General features: G+C 41.6%; 1 long non-coding RNA gene across 1 annotated transcript; it reads right to left on the bottom strand.

Annotated features, from left to right (window-relative positions):
* Positions 1-831: 831 nt before the first annotated feature.
* Positions 832-4368, bottom strand: LOC139827734 (uncharacterized). Its single transcript, XR_011738653.1, has 3 exons — positions 4266-4368; positions 3995-4110; positions 832-1203 (listed from the first exon to the last, which is right to left on the bottom strand). It is a non-coding gene; the product is annotated as an uncharacterized lncRNA (long non-coding RNA).
* Positions 4369-5083: the final 715 nt, after the last annotated feature.

The raw sequence follows: 5083 nt of genomic DNA, 5'->3' as shown, positions 1-5083 counted from the left end.
TTCCTTTGGTTTTACTGTGGATTATACCTTTACATTTCTGGGAGCAGCTGTTGTTTGGTTTTCATTTGAAAACCAGACTGTCATGGACAAGAACTGAGCAATATGTTCCTTTCTGCGGTGGTGACTCATTTTCTCTCTTGCACTACTGATTTTTCTTATTTCTGTCATCCAAGAAAGAGATCACTCTTTACACATAGAAAATATCACTCCAGCATCTGAGCAAAGTTGTATTTTAAATCACTACTCTTCCTTTTTCAGAAGTCTTGCATAACTTTCGTTTCATTAAATAAAGTGTATTAATTATTAATTTTAAATTGCTTTTACTAGTTCCCATTCTATCTATTTTGAGAGATGTTGGACCTGGCTACTCTTGTCCTAAATGCAATTTTATCAGCCAGTGAAGGATCATCCTCTGTATGTATGCATCGCATTTGCAAAAAGTGGTCATATCTCTGTTTCTTCTGCTGGAAAAGGAGAAAAGATCTCCTCTGACAGGGATGGAAGTTTCCAAGAGCATCTCCTTTCCTTGTCACCAAGTGGCTGTTCTGCATTGCTGGAGGCAGCAGGAATGCAGCAGATCCACAGCTCAGGGTGAGCCTCCCATCTTCTAATCACACCGCTTCAGGTAAAGGTGAAAATGTTGCCACCACAGGCTCATTCCTTAAAGTGTTAACATCCTTGCTCTCAGATAGGAAGGAGTGGAGTGCTTTTCTTCTCTGCTAGAGTGCTCAGCACTTTTTAATGCCTTAATTTGAGTGAAATGTTGGAGATGAAGAGCAGTGGAGGAGGAAGATTCAAACAAATAACAGTTGGAACAGATGTGCAAAAAAACCCCCTTCACCAAGCACTAGTTTTACACTTTTTGGCTTTACAGACTACCCCTTTTTAAAGCAAAAGTATCAGTTTATTTCTGCAGTTTATTGCCAAATCAGAAAACAGAATAACACAAAGCGTTATAATTGCTTGTATTCATATTCGTAATTATTCTTACACTTCAGATGTGAGGAAAATCCATTATTCATAATACTATGTTTTAGTTGGTAGAGCACCAGACTCACAGATGATTAGTGATAGCTGATGAAATGAACTTTCTCTAAAGTTCAAGGGTCTTGCATTATATAAAATTGAATTTCTAAAATCAGTGCCTTTGATGTCTTCCCAGTACAAATATTTTACTCACAATTAAGTACTTGGGACAAAAGTCTGGAAGAAAGGGGAGAGAGAAAGGGGAGGAGAAATGTGGTTAAAGGCAATCCTCAGCAGGACAACTTAAAAATATAACTATGATTTCTCAATAGCTGCTACTGACTTTCCGGTTTACATGAATTTGCCAAATGTATTTTCTTTGGGTCAGATCTTACTTGTCTTGCTCACACAAGTATTCTTGTTGACTACCCCTGAGAATAAAGCAACCCAAATTTTGCTTGCTCTTTCTGTTTTGCTAATTCTCTCAGGATCACTTCAAATAAACTAGGGTCCTATGTTACTGGATCAGTTACCAGGCTATGAAACTATACTAATGTTCATGTTAGCTAAAATTTTTCAGCAGAAATACTTGTGTTATTTTTCTTGGTTCTCTCAGAGTGAAAACAAGAAAGAAGAAATGTTTGTCTGCATTTACAGTGGAAGCCTTGTTGCCCACGGGCCAGGCTAGTCCATACGCTGTGATTAGCCCAGCTTTAAACAGATGCTACCTTTGGAGTTCCTGCCACTTTTGCTGCCATGATTTTGTTTGGAATTTAATAGATTTTTTTTTTCTCTTCTGTTTAGTCTTTGGCCATTTTTTTTCATTTTCAATGCAAAAGCTAACAGTTATCTGTCTGAAGGTTGAGTCTTTGTGTTGAGAGCCACAAAGCTGCAACAAAATGAGCATTTGCAAATCCCAGGACTGATATACAGCCTCACAGTGCATTGAATAGCTATTGCTTGCATTTACACTGGAATCTGAATGTGTACCTGCATGTCTACCTGTATTGACACAGCTCCTTTCCTACCTCTGTATACTTTGTTTCGCACATAACACCAGTCTCAGCTCAGGTTGTATTGCTGAATCTATTTGTGGTAAAACCAGAATTTGTAAGGACATAATGTATATCCTTCACTGCAAAGCAGACTAGGAGCAAGCATGATGGACAAGTTAGAGTGTGAGACTGCAGAAAGCTGTGAGTCCAGTCAGGAGGGAGCTGGTTTGAGATTCCTGGCACATGGGTGCTATTTCTAGTGCTTCTGGTAGCCTCCTTGGGGAGGCTGAGTAAGTGGCTTCCCACATGGTTTTAAATCTTACTTTGCATGGAGCATGGACTATCTCTCATTCTATAAGCCTAAAGTAGTGTCATGAACACCCAACTTCCAGTGCATGTCTTCAGTGGCACTATAATGTAATTGTTTCCCCTCAATATCACCATCTTTTTTTACAATGCTCTGCACAGTGTTTCCAGCCCCTGCCGATTCTTTACTAAAACCTTTTGAATTTTTTTCTAAAAGGTTGTTGTTGTTTTTTGTTGTTGTTGTTGTTGTTTTGTTGTTTTTTTCCCATGTGTTGTAAAAACTCATTAGCAGGAACTTTTCCTCCTTCAATAGATATAATGCTGAACTAGTTAAGACATTAATTTATATTCAGGGATATTCATCACTACCTGCAATTAGATCAGACCAAGGACTTTGACCTCTACTTGAACATGCTGCCTTGCCCCTGTCACCCTTGGCTAGTGAGTAGGTCAGCTGCAGACAAGTGCACATCTGGAAGAAGGCCTCTTTCCCTTGGGTGGTACGATGTTTCCCCCTGACATCACACGAGTGGCCACATGGACATTGTCAAAATCCTACAAAACTTGTCCTGCAGTAGAAATAAGTTCAACTCCCAATTTTTCTCCTGGGGAGCTGTTACTGAGTTCAGGGCACAATAGTTTTCAGTCTATAAACAGAAAGTTTGACCTGCTCATCTTAGCTGGCTTGTGTAAACATATCAGTTCCTCAGAGAAGTGATGCAGGATTCAGTAGGAAACGGTGCACCCTCTGTGCACCTGGGACAGGTCCTGCCTTGCTGCTCTGCTCCCCACCTAGCAAGTGACAAAGTCCTTGAGATTTCTCCTCCTTCAGGTCACCCAGTGCATGGTGGGAGTGGAGAAACAACGGGGACTCCCTACGGGTGTCTCTGGATCAGTAGGCACTAACTGACTAATGGCAGGGCAGGGGAATTGCCTCAGGGTACTTGGCTTTCAGCACACTCAGAGGGAAATGGTCACAGAAGATGGAAGAGGGGGAGTACCTGTTGCCAAATGGCTGTGATTACAGAGGTGGCAAGCTTCCAGGGAAATGGAGCCTCAGTTCTGTTTTATCAGGATCCTTTGTAAATTGCTATTAAGAAGTATTTTTCAACAATCTCATTTTTATTAGCCGTTTGTGCCCATTATAGTTTTCTAGTTGCTAGTTTGTTATGGCTGTAACATAAATAAAGTTCTAAAAATGTCTTATTTGAGGAATTGCAGAGCTGGGCATGCCATTTAGACACAGATAAAAGCAGATGTAAAGGGCTTCCTTTCTAATGGGTCTATTTTATATTTAATAGAACTGTCATATAAACCTATACTACCATTTAAAATGCAGTTTCTAGGCTATAAAATAAACACCATTTCTAATATTGCTGTTGGCTTTCACCTATGGGACGCAGTTCATTAAAAGCTCTATAAGGCATTTACGTGAGATTTCTGTATGATTTACAGTCTAGGAGCCACCCCAGGCAACAAATGTGTTTCTCTCCCACCTTAGGAACCAGTTCTTCAGAACGGTTAATGATGTCTGCAAGATCACCCAGCCAGACAGGACTGGTATGATCAGTGATACAGTGCTGGTGGAGAGACATACACCTTCCATGGCAGGAGCTTTGCCAGGTACAAATGCCTCCTGCAGGGAGAGTAAGCCTGAGAAACACTTTTGCTTTCAGTTCTCTTTACTGAATTTTCTAAGACAAATGTCACCATAAAAAGAAACATACCCATCTCCGGTCTCTGTGGGAAGTAAGGTGGGACTGCCTGTGCTGAGGGATTAGTTTATTTTCTTGCTTAAACTGGGCTGAATGACCCTCTGGAGGAGCTTGTTTCTCTTCTTTGGCTGTAGAAATAGACATCTAGGTGAGATGGCTAAAACAAGGTGGAAGCACGTGAACATAAGTTCTGTATTACTGATCCCAGTTTCATCTTAAGATGAGAAGCACTTTTCCTACTGGCCTTGTGATTCAGAAAACCTAAAGCAATAAGGATGCTTACGTTCTCTTGGACCTCAGTGTCCTTCTGAGCCAGACCAAGATTGTGCAGTTCCTTCTCTTTGATCTTCTGTTGTTAATTGCATTTCCTCAAGTTTTCTGCGAGAAGAAGCCTGGGGACGAGGAGAAGCAATATGCATCACCACCCAGTGAGGAGTGCCAGATTCTGTTGCTTTGAAAATCACATTAAGTGTACTGAATAGAGACTTTCATTTTAGCACCTAAAATTTTCTCAGAAATCTGTTCTCATGAAGTATTCTTGACCTCTTCACAGCAAAATAGTCACATACAGACCAGCTGACCCATGCCCCTTGCCCAGTATTACCAGGACCTTGCCCAGCAATGCTGCCCCATGCCTGATATGACCTGAGCAGCAGGTGAGAACCAGATCTGCAGGGTGATACTCTGTGTCTCAGTATCTCACTGTCGCAGGAAGACTGGACAAGGATCTTGGAAAGGTAGCCTGAGACTCGGTGGACAGAAAATTGGCTGGGGAGGTGGGGAGAGCAGGGGCTGACATAGTGCATGAGGACTAATTAAACAAAGAAACTTGGGCAGGAGAGGAAGGTCTGAGACATCTGGACCAGATAGTTGTTCAGAATAAAACTGAGAGGAGAAGGAGGCAGGTATGTACAGGAGAAAGGAGTGTCTAGCAGGAGGGAAGCAGCAGACAGGAGGAGAGGACTTCAGCAGCTGGGGTTGGAACCCAAGCCAGCCGAGGTTTAGTATCCTGCTGCCTTAGAGAAGTATTTCTGAAACCCAATGGCAAAGCACTTGTCTTATCCTCTGCTAATAGTGGTCCAGAAGGAAAATAGAAAGCAA

This window comes from Patagioenas fasciata, chromosome 3 (assembly GCF_037038585.1).
Source record: "Patagioenas fasciata isolate bPatFas1 chromosome 3, bPatFas1.hap1, whole genome shotgun sequence".
NCBI lineage: Eukaryota > Metazoa > Chordata > Aves > Columbiformes > Columbidae > Patagioenas > Patagioenas fasciata.
This window is presented reverse-complemented; position numbering and strand designations above follow the sequence as displayed.